Here is a 24,590-nt window from a genome sequence, read left to right as displayed (position 1 = left end):
CTCTAGAAAATGGATGGGTGGATGTTATGTAGCTGCACAAAGCTACATAAACTGCCAAGAAAGATTTGAATTGCCTTCCATATTTGCCTTATATAGTGGTGGCCTATAAACAAACTTGCCTTGCCTCACCTTATTACACATTAAAACACTGTACTTGCTGCATTTTAAATATAGCATTGATTTGAAATGGTGACCAACAAGTTGACATTTTTATTTATTTAGTGTATTTATTTCTTTTTGCTGTGACTTGAGAAAAGTCTTCAGATACAAGTGCTGTATGGTACCAGAAAACTCAACACAAACTCACTATACATTAAGCACCAATTTAGAAAATAGAGACAATTGATGAAAAATGAGGCTTAAGGATTTTTAATGGTTCGCCCCGTCAATTTACTGCCAAACTAAACATAAAAATACGTGTATTAAAGAAATTCCTAGGTAGGTTATATGTTAATTAACATTTCTGTTTTTCTTCTTTAACCATTTCAGCAAAGGACTAACATGAAATGGTTCAGCACTATGAGGACAGGCAATAAAACAGTACACACAGTCATAACACAGTCTTAACGAGTATCCTTTGTCCTTTGCATAAATAATGAATCACATTAGGGTTTGCAAGACTGCCAAGAAAGCAAGTGGAATTCATAATAACATAATAGTTAATGGTCAGGGGTGCACATAATTTTTTGTGGGTTACTCACATGAGTACTAGGACATACTGTTTGGTACTCACCCTTTTTATTATCAATAAGTCTTCCTCAATGTCATACTTATTGTTGTTCCCACATTAAGCACAAAGTCTGTGTGTGCACAGCGACTTTGCATTATTCAAACCTGCGTCCTCAAAAACTTTCATAACTCCATCAGTTATGGTTTGTGCAGTTCGCCCGGGACCCGGTTTAATTAGTCCCAGGAAGTCAGAGGTAAATTTTCTGTCACTGTATAGTACCTGCATACCACTTACAGTATGTGCATGCCTGTTAATAGTATAGCCGCCTTTTTGAACTGCTTCAGGTGGCCAAGATGGGCACCCCATGATTGTTATTGAATGATGGAGGAACAAAAGTGTTATGTTGAATTATTTGCATTTAATATTTAAGTACTGAATGTGTTGATAAAGTGTAGGATTGGTTGATTTTCCAGTCATCTCATGGCGAAAAGATGATTGGATGTGACTGCTTTAAATTACAGACCTAGTGGATTTAATTTGCATTTCAAAGTATTTGTGAACTAATGACTACAGAAGGAAGAAAAAGAACAGGTGTGCCAAACATATGGTCCTTGGACCGCTTCTGGCCCGCAAGTTTAATCCAGCTCGCGAGAATTATTTGTAACAAAGTATAAACCTGAGCTGAATTTTTTTCAATAAATGAAAAACTTGAAATGTTTTATGATTAACAGTCATGTTAATTGTTTAATTATTCATATTGACTTTTTTACAGTATTAAAAAAATGATAAATTTGAAGTTGTTGTTTTAAAGTTATGTAAATATAGCATAATTTTATTGTTCCGGCCCACTTGGGAATATGCTGCCGCCAAGCTCAAACAAGTTTGACACTCCTGAAAAAGAAGGTGGTTCTGGGGGTAGTGTGCGGTGGGTGGTCATTGGTGTGGCGGTGCTAAAAATGACACAAAGATGAACAAAGGTCAACAATGGTATGATAACATGGTGCTAACATTTGGGAGACATTTGCGCTTGAGATTCAATCACAACCACAGCAAGGAATTCATGAGAAGTATTGAGAAAATCAAACAAGTTTGATATTTACAGCCGTCTGCGGGGTCGTGAACTGACCTGCAATGTTTTAACAGGCTGCTGAAAAGTAAGCACCTACAGCAAAGAAAGGCCGAAGGAAATGTACCAAACAAGACTGCTGGCCTTCATATAGGCATGGATACAGTTAGTCCAGCAATTTAACCCTAGATGTTGGTTTCATTGTAAGATGCAAATTGTATTCAAAAGTTAAGTAATGTCTGGCTGGTGTCAGCCAAGATAGTGTCGACTGGCATTTTGATGATCTTTACCACCGACTTAGTACATAGATCCCGGAGCTTTTTGAAAAATGCATGACAAGGGAACAAGATAGATTTACAGCAAACAAAGCATGTTGAAAACTCTGGGTATGCTAATGCTTGTCAACAGCAAGCCAAACTCTGATATTCATGAGCCAGCATAATGAGCATCTTGCTCCTTTTTAACGGTCATTTTTGCAAACGCTTGGTTTATTACTGAGATTGCTAACAGCATTACTATGTAAATGAAGAGTGCTTGGAGCTACACCAAAACATGTCTCCAAACACCTCTAAACACAGTTAAAACTTACAATCATTGCTTTCGAAGGTGTATGAAAGAGAACCACGATCTCAAGATGCAAGTTGTAGTGAGATGCAGGCAGGTTTTCTGTGCTCTGACTGAACACACCTACCTGAAATGCGTGGAGACTTCCTGACTGAGCCTCCAAAATAAAGTGAATGTAAGCGGATGCTGACTGTGTTAAACTGGTTTATTTTCGGTTTAAATAGAAATGCTACTGTTTTAGTTTTTATGATTGCATGCTTTTTGATTGCAACTCTGCTGTGTCAGGGACTTGACAATACCTGGATTTTATTTTGATTACAGGAGGCCTTTTAATTATGGTCCATTTTGTTGTTGTTTTTTAATTTAGGAAAAAAAAATGGCATCTAAAATCTGATGTCTTTATTGTATTTTATGCCCTGTGCTAAATTTTTAATGTAACTATTATATTGTTATACGACTAGATACATACAAACTTTGCTACAAATACAAGCTTAAAGGTCTACTGTGTACGGAAGCACTTATTTTGGATATTTCCTGACTCCTGCATTTCACATTAGCGTTCAGCATGCTTAGTAAACCCTTGTTTGGCTTTGATGGAAAGTGCTACTTTGTCACCGTGATGTAGAGGATCCGCAAAACGCAGCTTGTTTGCTGATGCTGTGCACGGAATTACACATTATATATCGATGTATAAACTTTGTGTATCCGGCAAGTTTAGCGCTGAGCATTGAAGAAAGACGACATAATTGCAAAGACTCAAGGCTTTTGTTATTTTAATCAGTTCGTAACTGATTTGTTTGACCTATAGCACCTGCTGATTGATGAGCTCTGAAGATATAAGCGTTTCAAAGGGAACACAGCTTTGACAATTCTGAAATTGCATTGCCTGAGGACCTAGTCCAAAATGTTATATCGCTCTGTTCTAGCAGCAGCGGCGGCGATTATTTAGGAGCTGCGGACCACGTACTGAATGAATGTAGTGGAAACACTGTGTTGTACATACAAGTAAATGTGAAAGAGAAAGGACAATTAAAGTTTTTTTTTACTTTGGCCTTAATACAATGAAAACCTTGCTTGCATGCCAGCATGCCAGGGATGATAAACCATTTCAAAAGGAAGAAAGTTGTGGCTGATGCCTGACTTCATTTCTGACATAGGGGCCTTCGTGTCTGGAATCTAGCAATAGCACCAGGGTATCATGTGTAACAATGTAACACAACGCACTGTTTGCTATGCTAACAATTTGAAGCATCTACTTACTATGGATTTGACCTGTCACATTAAAATGGATGTATCCTATCGACTATTCCATCGGTTACTCATGTGATCGTAAACACTCCTCTTACCCCCATACCAGAAAAGGCGGGAACTAATAGACTGTGAAGAGGTCAAGAGTGATTTAGATAGAGTACTTTGAACTTATGTGGCCTGGTGATGTCTATGTGGATGGCTTACAATGGTGCTGGCAATGCTTAGGGGCAAAAACATTTTGCATCGACCATTTTTTTGTGCTCAACTTCTTTTCCCAACCCTACTATGGATTATGGAGGCATTATTTAACAAACTCTTTTTTTTCTTATTACCAAACAAAGTACAGATAATATCGCTACATTGAAAGAGGAACAGCACACACTCACTCTCCTTTTGCACTCTGATGACCATGAACTGCGTTGTATCCATGAACTTATAGAAAGGAACAATCGGAGAACAGAACATTTTTGTCACAAGTCCACAACGGCAACACATAAAAAACACAGTCCAGTTGTTTTTCTTTTTGTATTTATAGACAGTTTCATAGTGTTAATATTTCTATAAAGTATTAGAAAATGCGCTAAACATTTACAGCAGAAAAATACGAAGACCACAGCATCACGCTTGATTTAATAATTTACAGCAGTGGTCCCCAACACTCGGTACCGGTCCGCGGAACAACTGGTACCGGGCCGCGTGGGCTGCACCCGAAATAATGTTTTGGAGATGATTTAGTTTAATGGAGTTCGCGTGACTGGGCGCGAAGGCACGTCAGGTGACGCGATGGAAGTGAATGGAGCGACGCAAATGGCCGCGCGCGGTCACGAGAAGCGAAATTTCGCCTTTTGCGTGAAGTAATTTTTGATGTACTTTTTCCGCGTTTTGAGTCGCCACAGCCAATCAAGTTCGGGAACATTCAATGGCTCATGCAGGAGGCAGGAATGAATCATGGCGGCCGCTTTGCGGTCACCCGGAGCGATCCAACACGGCCAGCTGAGCTTTCAATACGAAACAGAGCCAAGTAAGAGCCCTCACCTGGCTTGTCGAAAGGCGGAAGCGAGAACTTGGGACAACTGGTATGTGCAGTGTTTGCTTCACTTAACAGCTGTTGAACCGTAGTTACTATGCAAAGCTAACGATAGCGCAGCATTGTCAGCACAATATTTAGCACGGTCTCGGCCACTTGATTGCGACATATAAAATTTTATTTTTTGCAGGTGAGTATTGCCGCAAAGAATAAAGGTGCTGTCGGTGAAAATATTGGCTCTGTCACATCCCAGAAAAGTGAAAGTTCTCAGCAATACTCTTCCTTCCGGATCCCCCCCCCCCCCCCCCGCCCCCCCCCCCCCCAAATCTCGCAGTAGTGCAATGTGTAGTAGAGTCCAGCATCAGTCAAATATTGCAACCCCTGATCTGTAAAAGAGCGGGCCTCTTCTTGACCTTTTAGGGCCCTGACAGCATGGCACTCTGTCATTTTACAGTATCTATTAAACAAAAAGCTCTGCCTGGGAAGGAGAATATTTAAAGCCACAACTTGAAGACAATGCGATTTCCTACAGCATGACACTCACTGACCCTTAAATGGATGGGACAGCTGTGCAGGAGCGTGTTGTCATTGAAACGGAAAGAATATTTTCTACTCCTTGCTGCTCCTTGTTCACTATTCAAGATCGATAGATCCAAGCATCTGATGTTTCAAAAAATGTGTTTGTCCTCTGTGCACAAGTTGTCACTTTCATTTAAACACAACAAACGTGATTTATTTTAACACTGTTTTTTTAAGGCATCAATGCCACTCCAGAATGCCTATTTTTTTCCGCTGGAGATTAGACAAGGAAATATGTATACAATTGTATGTATGAGGATATTCAGAAGTACAATCATGAAATAAATGTTAACTGACTTTTGTTCACTTAGCAATATTATAGAACTGTTGAGTTTGCCCAACAGGAAAGAATGTTATCTAAACTATGCGAAAAGTGTTTTCATGACATGTAAAGGAATACTTTAAGGGAAATCAATATATTGACTTTGCTAACCTAGATTCTGAAGTAATGCTCCATTAAACTAACTGTTTCAGAAGTGTTGGGCTCCAAACGATCAGACGACACCGATAACAAACGGAACACACTGTTTATCTGAGTAAAACATTAATAGTGATAGGATTTGGTGCCCATTATGAATAGTGGCTCTAGTTGTTGCTATTTATTGTCTGATGCATTTCAATTGATCTGTTTAACTTCATTTCTCATCATCTACTATCCTGCCGTGTACAGTGGCACTCATGATAGGTTAGTGATCAATTGTGAGAGGCTTAAGATACATGCGGCAAATGTTCTCTCAATCCTCCTATATTATTAAATTGCAAAAATAATGATAGCTCTTTGATCATTCAATGACATTAAGCAATGTTCCTCCATCTATACGAGGCAGTGCCACAATCACAGCCAAAGTATATAATATGAACACCTCAGGAAACACCATTTGCTGGTCATCTTACTTGGGATATTACCCCACGCTTTCTTTACCCAAGAGACAACTGTTGTGAGATCACAGAGTGGAAGGTTGCCCTTTGCTGCCCCCCCCCCCCCCCCCCCCCCACACACACACACACACACACACACACACACACATGTGTGCGGACTGAAGGAGACAAGTCAAGCCGTCTTTTCCTTTTTATAATGTGTAAAAGCCACCCAAAAAACAGAGCCACGCAGATGCATTGTTGACAACACAGAGGCAACTATGCGGCACTTGACGAAAGCGCACTTTTGCGATGTTCATTGAAAACACTCTAAGATGCCTACTATATCAATTTAGAGGTATATATAATCATTTAAGCCATTTAAATGACATATTACTTATTTCCAATTTGAATTAATTTTATTCAAACATAAATATGTGTAAAAAATTGGTGTGTTTTGACCAATGCATTAATAAGTCGACCCCCCTAATATGGAGGTTGAGGAAAATGAAATATAAAAAACTCGACTTGTACTCGAAAGAAATACGGTACATGCCGTACAATGATAATAAAGGCATTCTATTTCATTGTAATCAATTTATTTTGGAGAAATCCGTAAACAACCAAAGACTTCAAATATTTCTGCTTAGAAAAGAACACTATTGCAATGCCTCCCTTCCACTTCGCATAAAAAAACATTGCTTGCTTGCCCTTTGCGTTCAATTATGTCTGTAGGACTGATGTGCCAATCAAGCAGTCTCCTTCCACATTTGAGGTGTCTCACAACACTTTTAAAGCAGGCACAAAAACGACTTTTTGAATTTATATTGAATTCTATACATATTTTTCCATCCATCCATCCATCCATCCATCCATCCATCCATCCATCCATCCAATTTTAAGAGCTGCGTATCAGACCTATTATTGACAATATTGAATCCAATCAAGTTACCTTTAAAAGGACTTAGACAGATCTGTTTGATGCATCTATATGTTGTGCAAATTAGGGATGCAGGTTGTTTAAAAATCGACCAGCCAGTTTAGAGTATACTTTATTGCAATAATTCCCTCGATTTTACAGCTATGGCGGTTTGATTGAATATAACGGAACACGGAGGACAAAGTGGTTTGTTTTATTGTGTATTTTTCTAATGTTTAAAAAGTTTTCTACAACGCCACACAAATAATTATTTTGACGTGATACAACTTAAATGTGTGAGGCAACACATAATTTAATGCCAGTCTGATTTAGCAGACTGTAAAAGCTTTCTGGTAGATTTTTTGAGACAAATTAATGAATTGTATTTACAATGGTGTAATGGCAGGTATTCAATGATTCATCCACAAATAAGGGGACAAGTAGTAACACACTTTTGGTGTAGTGTCTTACGATGACAGGCTCTTTGCTTTATTTGTTTTACCCCATCATTTATAGAAAGCAGGAGACTACAATAAATAGGCTGCACAATGTTTATTAATCATGTACACAAGCTGACATTTCATTTATCAGTCTGCCTGCACTCTGCCACTCATTTATTAATGTCAATATACCCTTGAGGATCCTGTGTAGTGCGTACCCATGATGAAGGAACCATAGTGTTTCTTTTTTTTATTTCCTTTTTATTATACTAACCGTATGAAACATAAACAAAACTAAAACATTTGGTAGTAGTAGTCATTTAGTAATCTAATTAGTCATTTGGTAATATAAATTCCCGATACATGAGCAGCATGTGTCATAGCATCAAAACATCTAAATTCACATGACTTATTTAATATGGATATATATTTATATATATATCTATATATTTATATAGGATTTGTATGGTACAACTTTACATGTGACAATAAATCTCTTGAATGTTGAATCTTATAGCTGCGCAATTTGAAGACGAAGAGCTCTAGTCTTCACGACAAGACATATTGACACCCAATATCAACATTAAGCTCTGCAGGTGGGATTTCTCTTCATTTCTTTTAGAGAAGCTCAGAGTATTTCTGTCTCTTCTTTGTTAGGTTTTGGAGGTGCTGGTTCATCATCGAAAATCTTGCTTTTGCAAATATAGACCTCCACAGGGAGGATGTCAAACTCAGTCATCCAGTACATTGCCATGCTCTGTTCAAGTGAAATTAATCCTCTTTGCTTGTAACATACATTAATTTGTTACATTTACTCCAGTAATTGGGGTCTCTTTGACAGTAAAGGCTGCAGTAAGGAAACCATATTCTTTTTTTTTTTTTTAACAATGCCTCAAGAACAAAACAGTGTTAACAAATGGTTTAGTCTTGATTCTCCTGAAGGTGAAGATAACAGAAAGATTGCATGCACACATTCATTAGTGCTGAACCAAATCATTATCTGCAGAGATGCAATAATGAGCTGTGATGAAGGCAAGTATGGAAGGCTACACTTGATCAAACAATGGCCTTCAACTTTCAAATAACCCTCTGTCTGTTTACCATCCCTGACATTGCATCTTGCATTGTGCTTTTGAAAGGACCGGGGGAAACTCGCTGAATGCCTGTTGTCAACCCCAAAGAAGCCAAACATTTGTTTACATATGTAGAGTATATGGGCAAAAACCAATACCAGGTATTAGTATCGGGTTGATACTAGCGTTAGTTTGAAGGCCAACTATATTAGAAAGCATGGTGTAATGTTTTTTTTTTCTTTTTAGATTGAATCATTTTCATATTTTTTTTTTAGTTTATTTTTTTGTCTTCCTCAATGTCCTTCTCCATGTCGCTCCTACATTAGCAGAGCACTGTTTGTGTTGCAGACAGGCAGCCTGCATCCTCAAAAAGTTTTCTAACTCTTTTCATAACTCTGTAACATATGCACCGTTTTCATTTATTTGCATTGTATTGACGTGCGCACAGAAGAGAGTCACAGTGTGAAAAAAATAAAGACTTGACAAAGACTTGACCCACTGTACCTTTCCTGTTAGTGCTATTTAGCAGGAAGACACCCAATTTGTGTATTCACGACTTCAAAGTAAATGTGACCCATGACAGTCACCTCTGGAGACCTAAGAACCCCTTTTTAAGGCTTACAAATCTATGTTATGGTTTGCGTGGTTTGTTTGGGACTCAGTTTAATTAGTCCAAGCAAGTCAGAGGTCAATTCTCCATCAAGGTAAAGTGACAATGTAAACAATCTCCTTCACGAGAATGATATGCAGCCTGACAGTCAGTCCTCGAAAACACACAAATATCCTCAGAATAGAAAGACATGGTGTGCTTGTGCTTCGCTTTTAAAAGGTCAAGAGAAAACTATTACATAGAGCTTGCGTTGTTCCTACAATTTGTCTCGCCACCGAGCAAGAGGGCCATTAGCTATTGCTTTTTGATTAGCTTATTTGTTTAGCCATAAGTTGCACTACATTCACATGCTCTTTTTATACTTGTCAACAAAAAGGATGACTGAAAACTTTCGAACCTGTGTAAATGAACCTGTTTTGTCTGCTAGCTGAGTATACATGCCGTAAATCTTGCACCATATTTTAAATCTTGTTTCAAGACAGGACACATATTGGAGCCACTTTTCTGGGAAACTAAATCTTCAGCTCGATTGTTGTCATGACTGAAAGGTGGTGAAGCACGTGACATTATGAATTAGTGCTTTCAGTGTGATGCTGATGGAAACTTTTTTTTGTAGCTCTACGACTTGATGTGGAATGGTTCACTTTGCTTTCTGTACTTTCAATTTATAAATGTGCTGTTTCTTCTAAATTGTGGATTTTTTTCTTGGGGGTAAATGGAAGAAAGTTAGACTTAAATAACACTGTTGGCTTAAACGTAAAAACAGAACAATCTTTTTTTTTTGTATTTTAATTTTTATTTTATTACTTACCTTGACTGCATAGTAATGCATTGTTTATGCTTTAGGCAGAAACAGTGCATTCCACACTTTCCATGTTAATCTTCAAATTCAAGTTCAGACAGCTGTTTACTGTTTAACATGAATTTTTGCCTGCTTTATCTTGATACGCATTGACCACAACTATTTATTCGCTATTATTAATAGCAATTTTACTGTGAAAATTAGTGCTGCCTTACCTTGTCATTATTGCTCATTGAGACATGGATGTCACTGACAAGGTTTCGAAATGCTGGCGAATCCACTGTGGAAAACGACAGCATATCTTCTACGTACGGCATACTCCACCACGAGTCTCCTAACCTCTTGAGGTCAAAGTGGCATCCCTGAGCGAAAGAACAATAATTTTGCCTGCTTTGTTTTGTCCCGACTTTCAATCCTCCGCGTGTTTTATTTTTGCTAACTTCACGTTAATATGGCACCGCTCTAAATAGTTTGTCAAAGTACTGGTGCTATTTGACGAAGTGAACAGCGCTTTAGCTGTCGTGCACAAAGTGCCCCTGAATTCTTCTTGTCTTTATCTCTGATGAACTGAAAGCAATGAGCGTATGTCCATCTTGTGTCCGTATTGATCCATTTTCAACCTGTCGTCTTCTGCTGCCGCAGTCATCTCTGCTGTAGTAAATCCAAACAGAGGGACAAAAAAACAAAACATCACTCAGATTAAAAATGCATTGCCTTTGTCTCATTTGCATTGAGTAAAATAATACAATTTTTCCGTGTGTAATGCATTACACTACCGTGGTACAGCAAAGAGTAATGCATTACATTAATTATATTACGTTTGTAATGCATTACTCCCAACACTGGCCCTGCCAGTCCGGCCCTGGGACGTTTGCAATGAAGGAAGAATGATGTACATCAACACTTGATGCTTGTTGAAGCTATGAGACGATGGCCTTGCAATTGGCCTTGATTAAGCATCACTACCACAGGCCACACAGTTACAATATGAAGCATATTTCTGGGATGACAGTGTCATGGCCTCCCTGAGTGCAACACACATTTGCCATTGTAATGCTGAAATAGAACAACTCTTGCCCCTGGTGACCGACTGGCATAACCTCCTTCAGAATTAATATAAATAGGTTGCCCCATGCACATATATATTATTTATTATAGTGTGTATTTTTTATTGTATTTTTTTAAACTATGTATCGGGATCAGCAATATTTTTCCGCCGAAGCATTTCTGGTGTTTGCACACATTATCAGTGGCAATAACAACTGAGCACAGATGAAACCAAAGGGATGGGATTACATTTTTCATTTCAGTTCGGCGCTGAAAAAAGATTTAAGATTGTGTTTTCGTTTCAGTCTGCATTATGCAGTAAACGTTACTCTGTTTAATAAAACAGTCTGATACATAGGTGTAGAGGGGATTTGAGAGAATAGACTCAAACAGATGTGGCGTCTAACCTCTTTAAATGATTCAGGAAAAAAAAAGCAGTTTACCTGTGTATATGCAGTGAAAATACCAGTGCAGTAGTGCAGCAGTGTTGGTATATTCCACGTGGCTCTTCTTGTGTCTGTCTTCTGTTTGGTTTTGTGTTGAGGGGTCTGATCATGGTGGTTTATAGAAATTATTTGTGAAATGACGTTTGAGACGTGAAACTACGGGTCTTTTGAGGCAGTTTCTTGAAGGCCCTAGCCAGCTTTATGTATAAACACACCTTATTTTCACACACTTTGACTGCATTTTCAACCTTTTGACTGCTGTAAAATGAAAGTTAAGACCTTAAATATTTTGCTTCTGTAGAAATTCAGAAATGTTCATCTCTGTCTAAATCTCAAAACGAATACGCACGACATATGTCTGACTTTGTGAAAATCACATACATTAATTTGTGCTTTTGTTAGAAGTCATTTAATATATTGTGATATATGATTTTAAATATGACCTATCTTACTCGCTGTGTGATATTATGTTAACCTCCCATTCACATGTAAGATGATGTATGTATTTGTATACAATAATTTTGTGAGCAGCTGTGTGGGTGAGCAAGAGGTCAACATGAACTTGACAGTTTCTTGTCTAAACTAATTTGTCTCAAGCTGCGATTCTATTGATCTTTGTCTCTAATTTAAGTCAAGGACGATTCCAAAACATTTGTCCAAAATATTTCCAAATATTTTTTGTGGGTTCTTAAATTGTAACAAGATCTTTCAACTTACATTTGGCAATCATAGTATCTTTTTAATCTTTATTTTTTTAAGTTTTACTTCTTGCCACTCCTTTTCAGACATGGGGACAGGACTTGTGGTTTCCTTTTTTTTCTTTCTTTACTCATTTTGAGGGTGTCTATTCTGAAACCGTATATATTTGTGTTGTTTTATTTGTATGTGTATATGTGTTGGTTTAGTTTTTTCCCATTTGTTTGAAAAAAATAAACTAAAAATAAAAACTAAACTAAATCTAAAGTTCGATGACACCATTTTCCCACTGGCCCATGAGAAAAAGAAAAGCTGTTTTTCCTCCAACATTGAGAGATTGAATATCATTTGTAATCGTGCGATGGAAATTCACCGATTACCTTAAATCATGGCATGTCAAAATGTTGTGACCTTTTACAAAATGTGGTCAAGCGATCCAAAAAAGATTTTTCTTGAGTTAAAACTGAATCCTCAAAATAATTCTGAGGCCCAATCACAGTGATTTTTTTTTTCCTCTTGTCTCTGCTGTGATTGGCTGCCAACCAATTCAGAGGGTAAGCTATCTCTGTGTTTTAATTTGGAATCTGTTTTTCTTTTGAAAACAGACTTAAACAAAATGTCAAAAAAATATTGCTGTGAATACTAGTACTATGTGTATTATATTTCACAGTAAGAATTTAGCAAACAAAAAAATACACTCTTTACCTTTGTTGACAAATGGTGGCAGACATGAAGAGGGATGATTAGTGGTCGTACCATTTTGTTCAAGGTTTCTTAAAACTCGCTTTTTCCTCGTGTTTCACATAAAATTGATATTTTTAATTGAGGGCTGCACGACTATGGTCAAAATAATAACCACCATTATTTTCGTCAATATTGAAATTACAATTATTAATCACGATTATTCGTCCATATTTATTGCCCTTGTTTTTTTAAACAAGCAGTATATAAACAAGGCTTCAAAGCTTGATTTAAAAAACATAATAATAATAATAGTAAAATAAAATAAAGTAAATAATTAATGGTAAAACAACGTGGCATGCAGGGCACCACAGCTAACTTACGGTACTTGCTGAGTGCAAACCAATGAAAAAATAAGCCTACTTAGAAACATGCACATTATTTACTTAATGAATTAGAAGTAAAAATGTCATTTTTGGTCATTTCAAACTAAATTTAGTATTATTTATTATTATTGTAATCTCTAAATGGGTCTCAATTGACAGATAGCACTGTAAATATTAGGAATCAGGTGAGAAACTCAACACCATTTCACACTGGTAAATAATATATTTGGATGAGAAAATAAGAGACTTTTGTCATGCAAACGTGGGAAACATTGCCCTCCAGTGTTAGTGCTAGTTTTGATTCGTAATAAAAAGTTCTTGACTTTTTAAATGTTTATATTGCCGTGGATCAGTTTAATTAATCGTGATAACCAATATCATGGTCACGATTAAAACTCGATTAATTTTGCAGCCCTTTTTGAATCTGTTTTTTTTTTCAGTATTCAACAGCAATTATGATCTATAATGCTTCAGAAAACTTAAAAATATCGGCTAAAATATCAACGCAAACTATACTGGAAAAAAGTTTCTTCAGTATCTTAATTTTTGGATTTTTCTCTTCCAAAGCATATTTTTAAAGACTGTTTGCAGAAGTGGGCAACTGACATTTTTGTTTTTGTCAGTCCACAATTTATTACTGCCCCACCCGTTTTTTTTCTCTGTGAAAATTGTAATTGTCAGTCCATTATGTGACTTGTAACTGCTGCTGTCACCCTCCCCCACCAACTTCTGTCGTCAAGTCCCAAAAACCTTTTATAAACACTCACCCACCCAAAATCCTTTTTCCTCCAATTTTCTATTTACATTTACAATTAACCCAATGTTCGTAACTATGCTGTTGCACTGCACTTAACACATACTATCGTAATAAAGTGAAATAACAGGACAAATTATATTAGGACTCTTAAACCTAAGCTGCAAAAAACCATCTTGCCAGTCAAATTGCATGTAAATGTACACAGTTGGAACATGACTGCAATAGGCAATCATATCCACTGAGAAGCATGATCATGTCCGTTCTTTTTCATTTCAAACTGCTAGATCAACTACAGTATTATAGAAGACAGTTTTCTTTCACATTTGTTTAAATTTGACAAACGACCAATGGGAAAAAAAAGCCTACGTGGAACCAAGCACATTATTTACTTTTAAGTATGTTTGAATCAATTAGCAGTCAAAATGTCATTTTCAGTCATTTCAAACCAAATTTATTCAAATTTTTTGCCAAACAGATTTTTCAAAATTTGTCTCAATTGACAGCTAGCTATATTAGGAATCAGTTGAGAAATACCAGTGCCATTTCTTTCCGGTAAATAATATATTCGGGTGATTGAAAAGCAGAGGCTTTTGGCTTTTTTGCAAACATGTGGAAAACGTTGTCATCTAAATGCCTTTAAGGTGGAATTGAAAGCTGAAGTCATGGGAGTTTGCTGTGAAGCCAACTTCAGCCTCTTCCAAGCTTTTTTTTTTTTAAACAGACTCTTCATCTCTCCCCAGTGTGCGTGCTCTCCAGGAGTTGTTTACGGTACTTAGGTAGTCTTTTTCAGCCGAATCATGTATTTGTACCAGCGAATTTCCTTAAGCAATAGTTCGTCCGCCATATTGTCAGAGCAGTAAAGAAATTACCGTAGGTACGCGTTGTGGAAGATCACGTGGACGCCGTGCGTTTGCCAAAATGACATCATTTGATGCGTGAAGCCGCGTGGATAGCAGGCGCGTCAAACATCAACCAAGGCTTCCTGTCGCCCTTCTCGCCGCTTCAGCGGGATTTGCTTGCTTACTATTTCTTAATAAAGCTTAATAAAGTCTTAACCTTGCGTTTGCCCCCTGGTGGCAGGATGACAAAGGCTTGGTTTGACATGTACAGGTAGCCAGCTTTTTAAATGTTAATATCGCCAAGGATCATCTTAATTAATCGTGGCAGCTAATATCGTGATTAAATTTCAATTAACGGTGCAACCCTCGCTACAACTCGAAGTATTACTGAGCTTGAATTTACTTAAAAAAAAAATAAAATAAAAACTTCTACTTTGCATTTCCTGACCAAGAGCCAGAGGGAACTTCTACTTTTGCAATTTAAACATTAAAGTGCTATATATTAATATTTTGTTCTCAAATACACTGAATTAATTATTCAGGCTTTTGTTGTGGGGAAGTGGGACATCATCACCCTCGCTGCAGGTTATCTCATATTCATATACAGTATATATCGTCCTATAGCAGATTGATTATACAATAATATGTTAATATAGGCATCTTTAATATTGTATTAACCTTGTATAAAGTCAACATTGCCCAGGGTGAGCTAATATTCTAAGCTAATATTGTAGTGTTGTGCTTCTAATTTGCGCTTCTTTTCCCTGTTGGCCTTTTCAATTACCAGAATCTGCTTTCTGGCAAAATATCAATGTATTTTCTCGGGATTTAAAGTGGTCTTATTTTTACAAGGATGAACTAGCAAGTAAGTAAGGATGTTGTTGCCTGCGCATGCAGGCAGGGTCTTACAAAGTTTGCCTGACTCAGTACTGAGCAGATTTTTTTCCAACCAAGGGATACCATATTCCCTACTAAGGGTAGGCTAACTTCGTATTTCTTGATTATCTCCAGCTTGGTTTCCATATAAACCATCTTCTTACTTCTCGCTTTAACATCACTAGCAATTTTTTTTTATCTTGTGCACACGCTACAAATTCTGTGTACGATTATTTACAGATATGTGAGTGTGAAGTACAGCTTGTTTGTTAGCAATAACATCGTTTGTCATGGATGAAAATAGGTCACGTGGGCACGCGACGTTACGCATCATTGGTGTTTAGCTCACATGCTTACCTGCGTACCACTTATGTGCACCTCCGTGTATTTATATGCTATAGATTTTTTTTTTACAAACACTGCCCAATACAGTGGGCCCCCGGTTTACGAGATTAATCCGTTCCACAGTTGGGATCGTAACGTGAATTCGCTGGAGGGCGGGCAATCCAAACCTATGTTAATTTGCTACTGCGTGTAAAACCCCAATAAAAAACATCAAAATTGTACATACATATTAAAAATATGTATTAAAATAGAATAGTAAGTGCTACTTATATATAATATACATGCATAGAATATAAATAACATCGTAAATAAAAAAAATAAATAAAGGATTCATTTACCTTTAAGTGAAGTGACAGTCTTGTTATGGCCATATTCCATAGTGAGGGTATTCTAGCCTCGGCTAGGCTAGCTTAGCCTTCTTCGTATTTCTTGATTATCTCCAGCTTTGTTTCCGTATAAATCATCTTCTTACTTCTCTCTTTAACATCTAGCAATCTTGCATTTAGCAACACACAAACAATCTTGGGACCAATGGCTAACCAATTAAAGTTTAAATTAAGCACTAACATGCTCAATAAATACCATTTTGAAAGGACTCTCAAAGGAGATCAAGTCTTTAGGCAGACATCTTTGTGACCCCGTCCGTCAACCAATAGCAGACCAGCTTCTTTGTGAGCCCCGAGACGCTGACCAATAGTAGAGCAGTATCTTAGGGTGTCTTGATATCGACCAATAACTGACCTGCATTGTAGTGGTGTAAACAGTGATTTGTGTAGTAACGAACAAGTAGACATGCACGCACACAGACCGCCATGTTTGAGGTGTCGTAAGCCGAAAAAAATGGTGCAAAGAGGGGGCAAAAAAAATGTCATGGTCCACATCGTAATGTGAAAAAAACGTAAGGCAGGGACACCTTAAACCGGGGATCCCCCTTTTTATCACAATATGTATTGCATTATATTGAAATACACTTTTTAGATACCATACCCAGCACTATTCATAACTGAAAGAATTGGAAAAAAAATACACACATCATGTTTAACATTTTTGATGTTACCCTGCTCTGACATACCTTATTAAAATTATTTTATCAGCATACTTTGCATATGCCTGGTAATGACCCTGATCTTTTGAATCAAGTGTATTGGAGGAGGTTTATCTAAAAATCAGGCTGTTTAGGGTTTCATGAGGGACATACTTGGAAACACCCATTCTAAAACTATTCCAGATTATTCTGGTTTATTTTTTTTACTTGCCTGATGGGTGGCTGCCATTTTGGAGCTTTTATTCATTTATTTATTTTGGCAGTAGTGCTTGTCACTACACTTTATTAATTAAACAAGAATCAAAAAACCTTATTTCAATATCAAAAAGTATTTTATGTTGAAGCACACACTAATAAAAAAAAAAGGTTATTACTTTGTTCCGCAGCTGGAACAAATCAAGCACATTTTTACACGTTCACCTCCTTAAACATTTTATGATTATTACTTTAACTTGCACGAAGTTTAGTGCAGGTTTTTGCTTTAATATTGTCTAGTAACTAGTTTAACTAGGTACTAATAGTAATAGGACCCTCTTGAATTAATTTATGTCACCAATCAACAGCACATACAGCAAAACGATCAGTCACTCACAGGTTATCTGCAAATAGCAGGTTTTGGATGTAGGAGCAGTAGGTTAGATAACATGATTCCCAGCTGAGCATGCCGCTGACAGGTTGTTGTTTATTATCAGCAGTAAAGATGTTTACAGAGGTACTGTATTGATGGGCCTTAATTGACCATATGGCTGTTTGTTTGTCCAACTGGAGAGCGGCCAAAGACAGCGCCAATAAGGCTGCGGCGCACATGCGTTCAATATGTGCTCATCACACAACACTCACACAAACATACACTCACACACACACAAAGCAAGCAGTTTTCAGCTACAGTCCATCTGTGTAATGCAAATCCCCTAACTTTGTCTGCATTATGGCACACATTGGAATTACTGGTCTGCTGATTCCTTATGGCAAGAGGTCGACACTTTCACAGATCTATTCCTGTTTATATTGACGATTCTGCTAAATCAGTTGAACGCGATGAAACATGATGTAGACTTCCAATGTATTTAAATATATTTACATTTTACCTACCGTAAATTTCGTACTATAAGCCATTTTTGGTCTTTTTTTTAATACTCTTTTAGTGCTAAGTGTTATCGGAAAAGAAAACCTCGGGGAGAAAAACACTGCACAGTGGTACTTCTACTGGAAGTACTGTAAGTAATTTCATAATGTGAATTAGAATTACTTTGGTACATGATAATCAAACCATATCATGTGAAGAATACTTAAAAAAAAATCTCTCCTAAACCCTTTAAATTAATCATGTTATTTGTAGAAGTTGACAATAGTTGTTTGTCTTAAGATGGTGCTGATGTGTTGAAGATGAGTGCAGAGAGAGACACTGTTTTAGGACATTTAATTTGTATGTTTTTATTTCCAGTGGAATCATTAAAAAGTCCACAGGAGCAATAATATTTATTTTTGGATTATTTTGCACATGCACGTTTACTAAAGATTAGTTTGGGGTCATGCCGAGTGTGTCTTGTGTGATGTCATTTTTAAAGTGCGAACGACATGCTGACAACGCTAACGACAGATGCGACCACCCAAAGTGGAAAGTTACATCTGTGTTTTTGTGTGAATATGTACAATGTAAGCCGTAGCTAATGTCAATATTAGGTTTCTATTTTCTACGATATACATTGTTGGTGGGAAGTGTTGATGAAATGAGTAAAAGGGAAAAGTGGAAACCCACAGTAAACATCAATTCAAAAAAATATTGTCTAGTTTGTTAGCAAGCCGCAATATTAAGACATTACAAACTGCAACAAATACGGTAGTCATCACGGGTTGTGATAACATATTACATTACAGCTGGGGTGGCCAAAGTTTGGTCCTTAAAAGCCACAATGCAGCCTGTTTTCATTGTGTCCCTTCAACTAACACACCTGATTCAAATGATTAGCTCATCAGCATCCATCCATCCATCCATCTTCTACCGCTATCTTCCGGGGTCGGGTCACGGGGGCAGCAGCTTGAGCAAGAAAGCCCGGACATCCCTCTCCCCGGCCACTCCATCCAGCTCTTCTGGAAGGATCCCCAAGCTCTCCCAGGCCAGCTGAGAGACATAGTCCCTCCAGCGTGTCCTGGGTTGTCCCCGGGGCCTCTTTCCAGTGGGACATGGCCGAAACACCTCACCAAGGAGACGTCCAGGGGGCACCCTAACCAGATGCCCGAACCATCTCAGCTGGCTCCTCTCAACGTGGAGGAGCAGCGGCTCGACGTTGAGCCCCTCCCGGATGACTGAGCTTCTCACCCTATCTCTAAGGGGGAGCCCGCACACCGTGCGGAGGAAACTCATTTTGGCCGCTTGTATCCGGGATCTTGTTCTTTCGGTCACGACCCACAGATCGAGGCCATAGGTGAGGGCAGGAACGTAGATCGAGTGGTAAACAGAGAGCTTCGTCTTTCGGCTCAGCTCTTACCTCACCACGACAGAATGGTGTCGCTGAAAAAAAATACACCTAGAGATTGTACAATTGTACAAATTTAGTTTAATAAAACACGGATGGCACAGCTCTCCATTTTAAGTGTATTTTATTCATTTGTTTCACGTCTATTTTAATCCAAAATGAGCTGGTTGGAGGGTGCTAGGCTAAAATAACTCTATTTCACAAGGGTATATCATGCAAAAAAAGTTGAGAACCACTACTACCTATACCTATACTAGTAAAACAAATATGATGATGCCGCAAAGTACAGTACACTAAATATTATCTCACATTTGAACATTCTTCCACTGTTTTATTTTTCTTTGCTGGCTGGCTGAAACCTGTTCCTTGGCCATCTGTGCTCTACATGTCTTTTTTTCGTTTTGCCTAATCTAACACTTTCCAATCCCTTTTTCTTATCTTCCGTAATTCCCGAAGCTTCACTTTGCTTTTCAGATTTTCATTGCATTGGAGTCAATGTTGAGCTGTGTCGTCCAAGACTTGCTGCATGCTGCTGCCTTGTTTAAAGACATAGTGGGCTGCTGGGATGGAGGAATACTGTAGGGCTGGCCTTTAATGCAGAAAGGGCTTTCCCTGTTCTGGTGTTTGCCAAGGCTCCATCCAGGTGCTGTGCAGCACACATTCACAGCCACAAGTGTGTATAGTTCGTTTGAGAGTCCCAGCTGTATAAATCGAATAGTGAGTTTTGGTTGTGTAAATCTCAGTGCACAGTGGGTGACATCATAATGCCCACGCTTTCAATTGCACAATAAATGAAGGATCTTTGTCAGACTTAATATTTTCACTGTCCAGAGCTTTAGATGGACTTACTAAAACGAGCCAGGAGGATAAAATGCTTTAGGCATGAGTAACTCAATGGAAAGTTGTTGGGAATTGATGCTGGAACAAAGTTTGTTGCATTTTGTCCCTCTTATTGTACCGGCACAGGTCTGCTTACTTGCTGAATCGTATTGAAGCAGAAAGGGGGCAAAATATCATCCAATAAACAAGCCCTGGATCCCTCTTGACTGTTGTCGTATTTGAAACAGTGATTGCCATTCTGTTCCAACGTATGCTCGCACCAGTGTGAGTTTGAGAGGCCTTTTACAGCTTGGATCCTTGCAGGGAAGAAGGGTAAATACGTGAAGGGTGTGTGAATAATGCAAGGGTGAACACCAAATGTCAGAGCTAAAAATGCCTGCCATTGTCCTGGAATCCACTGCATATTTTATGTATTTTATAATTAATAGTGGAGTCTCAGGAGGAGCAGAGGAGAATTATGCCTGGCAGTTATGGGTTTCACTTATTTCTACAACAATTTAATGAACTTAATTTGAAAGGCAAATCTTGCTAATATGTAGGGTTCAACATGGAAATGTTCACAAAGTGTGAGGAACTCGGTGTGTATGAGTTATCATTAAAGGACAAAAGACACCAGAGACTAACACAACTATGTTTAATTTAATGTTTTTTTTGTTTTGTTATTAATTTTAAAGCAAGAATGCAAAAGGTGAGAATTGAAGTGGGGATCCAGACTAAGGAGATGAAAATAAAATAATTCACACAGAAAGTTGTTAACAATTGGAGACTAAGCTGAAGCGTCAAGTGAGTTGTAAACAGTGTTGGGAGTAATGCACTACAAAAGTAATGTAATTACTGGAATGCACTACAAAAGTAATGTAATTACTGGAATACATTACAAAAGTAATGTGATTACTGCAATGCATTACTTTTTGCAGTAACATAGTTGTGTACTGCATTACACACACGAAAAAAGTAATATTTCACTCAGTACGAATGAGAGTAACACAATGCATTGTGATGCATTTTTAACCTAAAAGGGGTGTTTTTTCCCCAAGTCGAGATCAGAGGAGAAAAGTCTGGGGTAAAATGTTTACTTCCTGTTATTAGTATGTACCACTGCAGAGAGGAGTGCGGCAGCAGCAGACCGCAGGTTTAATATGGACAATACGTACACAAGATGGACATGCGTCCATGACTTTCAAATCGTCAAAGATAAAGACATGAAGAATATAATTGTTAGGTGCACTTTGCGTGCGACAGCTAAAGAGCTGTCCATTTGGACAAATTGCACCAGTAAATCGACAAATAATTTTGAGCGGTGCCATAGTAACGTGAAGTAAGCAAAAAGAAAACACTCTGAGGTTTGAGAGTGGGGATAAAACAAAGCAGGCAAAACGATTGCTCTCACATTCAGGGATGCCACTTCCACCTCAAGAGTTTTGGTGACTCGTGGTGGAGTATGTCATGCGTAGAAAACGTGCTGCCACTTTCCACAGTGGATTTTCCAGCATTTAGAAACTAGCAATGATGAGAAGGTGAGCTAACACTATTTTTTACTGTACAATTGATATAGTCTATAAATAGTTCTTCCCAATGTGTATCAAGACGAAGAATATAAAATCTTCAGAGTGTCTGCCGCCTGCTGCCGAAGCCAGCTAAGATAGGCGCCAGCAAGTCTGCGACCCCCGTGGGGATAAGCAGTTCTTGAAGATGGATGATTGGATAAATATGTACCATATTGTTAGTTTTGCCATTAAATTAATTATGCTGTTATTTTCCTAAAATGGTCTATGTGATTTTTTTTTTCTTTTTAATCGAGATATGTACTGTATAGATCTCATGCCACTGAATATTTTGAGCGGTTGAAAGTAAAAAAAAAAAAAAAGAAAAAAAAAATCATAATTCATAATGCCTTTGTTAAAACGCCTCAAAAGCAGAGCCTTTTTTTCCCAAACATAATCATGTGTCATGTTGCGTGATAAACTGTCAAAAAGTGGGTATGCATAAACAAATTATGTTGCAATAACTGATTGACATAGTCAATGCTCTAGCTATGTGATATGAAATGATCCACAAATATTTATATATATATATATATATATATATATATATATATATATATATATATATATATATATATATATATATATATATATACGCATGTGTGTGTGTACAACATTGTTAGTTTTGCTATTAGCAAAATTCTGCTATTATTATCCATAAAAGAAATATCCCTTATTATCATTTTTTAATTTTTGAATAGGTCTGATTCCACTCTGCATTTTGAGTGGTTGAAAGTAAAAATATTTTAATAATAAATGGTATTGTTAAAGCACCTCAAAAACCATGACATTTTTTGGAAATTAAAATGTGTACTACGTTTTTTGCAAGCCCGCAAGGGTTAATAATGCAGCACAATACAGGGGCTTGATAATGTTGACCACAACCACACCTCTAATTGACCCACATTTTCTTTCTCTCACCAAGATCCAGTTCACAGTTCCCCTCAAAAGCTTTTAGTTCCTTCTGCACCATCATTTGACTTGTGGCTTCACAAATTCCCCTTGCTAAGGGGCAATAATGTGTTGGTGCAGCAAGCAAAAACAAAAAGGAAACACCTTAAGTATTTTTTTCATGTCCCTGTCTCTGTGCATCCATTCACCAGAAATTAATTCACCAATTTGTTTGCAAGCTAAACATAGGATACTTAAAATCCCATTTCATTTGAAGCATCCTCCCAGCCACTTTGCATATCCTGTCTGATATGCTCATTTGCCTCTTAGGAATTCATCCCATCCCGCAACACTTTTTACTCATTAACAGTGAAGACACCAGCAAGCATCCACTCTCTGAAGACTGACAGTCACCATTTATATCAAAATTGCATGTGTTTTGTGTATTAAAAATGTATGTACTCAAAAACAGTTTAGCATGGGATCCTGAGGTATAGGTGTTTTTTTTTTTTTTTTTTTAATAGTTCCCCTATCCCGATTTTATCTGCTAGAACCCCTGCTGTTTTTTTTTCTTAAAGGGTAAAAAATTAAATGGACTTACTTGCATAGCACTTTTCTTCCTTAAGTACTCAGCGGTTTACAATGATGACTCATTTACCTACTCAACTAGTTGATCAGGAGCGACTTGGTATTTACTTGCTCAAGGACACTTTGACATGGTCACAATTGTCAAGGAGTTGAACCCACAACCTCTTGGTTGGGAGATGACGATTCTACCAGTGAGTCTTGCCGCTATGATTGGGTAGTGCTGGAACCTTCGTAGACACTTGCTGTTACATTCATAACTGAGAGAATAATGAGTTAGGACCTGAAACCGACTGGACACTGGTAAGGCTGCACGATTATGGCAAAATAATTATCACAATTATTTTAGTCAATATTGCGATAATTATTATTAATCACGATTATTCATCATGTTTGGTCAAACGTCTATTTATTGCACTTTTTAAAAACAAGCAGTATATACTGTATAAACAAGGCTTGATACTTAAAAATAATAATCCATCCATCTATCCATTTTCTATAGCCGCTTATCCTCACAAGGTTTGCAGGCGCCTATCTCAGCTGGCTTCAGGCAGTAGGCAGGGGACACCCTGACTTTTCGGCCAGCTAATCACAGGGCACAAAGACCACCATTCACACTTCGACAATTTAGTGTGTCAAACTCACCTGCCATGCATGATTTTGGAATTTGGGAGGGAGTCAGAGTGCCCGGATAGAATCCACATGGGCTCGGGGAGAACAGCAAACTCCATACAGGAAGGCCAGAGCCAGGTGGATTTGAACCCGGTCCTTTTAACTGTGAGGCGGACGTGCTATTTGCTGCGCCACTGAGCCGCCTAAAAATAACAGTAATAAATTAAAATAAAGTAAATAATAATTATGGCAAAAACTTGAGTGCAACCATTGAAAAAAAAAAACTACTTAGATCCAAGCACATACTACAACAGACCTTCAACAACACGTACAACAGCTTTAAAGTTTTATTGCAAGGGAAAAAAAAATAAAGTACAAAAGTACCAGAATTACTCGATGTGAGTATGGACTTAGCAGTCAAAATATAATTTTGAAACCCAATTTATTTGAATTTTTGCCAATCATTTTTTGGGTCTCAATTGACTATACTAGGAGATGAGAAAAGCAGAGGCATTTGGCATGCCAACGTGGAAAACATTGTCATCTAAAGGCTTTTAGGGTGGAATTGAAACCTGATATCTCCAGAGCGCACCCATGAAACCAACTCCAGCGTTGTGATCAAGTCCCACTCTTGATGCAGCCGAGTCTACAGGGTACAGACAAC

General features: G+C 37.7%; 1 protein-coding gene across 3 annotated transcripts in view; it reads left to right on the top strand.

Moving 5' to 3' along the window:
- The window catches only part of brinp2 (BMP/retinoic acid inducible neural specific 2), a 178,212-nt gene that overhangs the window by 62,775 nt on the left and 90,847 nt on the right, over positions 1–24,590 (top strand). The gene's annotated exons all lie outside the window — the stretch shown is intronic.

This window comes from Hippichthys cyanospilos, chromosome 12 (assembly GCF_059441005.1).
Source record: "Hippichthys cyanospilos isolate Australia breed blue-spotted pipefish chromosome 12, RoL_Hcya_1.0, whole genome shotgun sequence".
NCBI lineage: Eukaryota > Metazoa > Chordata > Actinopteri > Syngnathiformes > Syngnathidae > Hippichthys > Hippichthys cyanospilos.
This window is presented reverse-complemented; position numbering and strand designations above follow the sequence as displayed.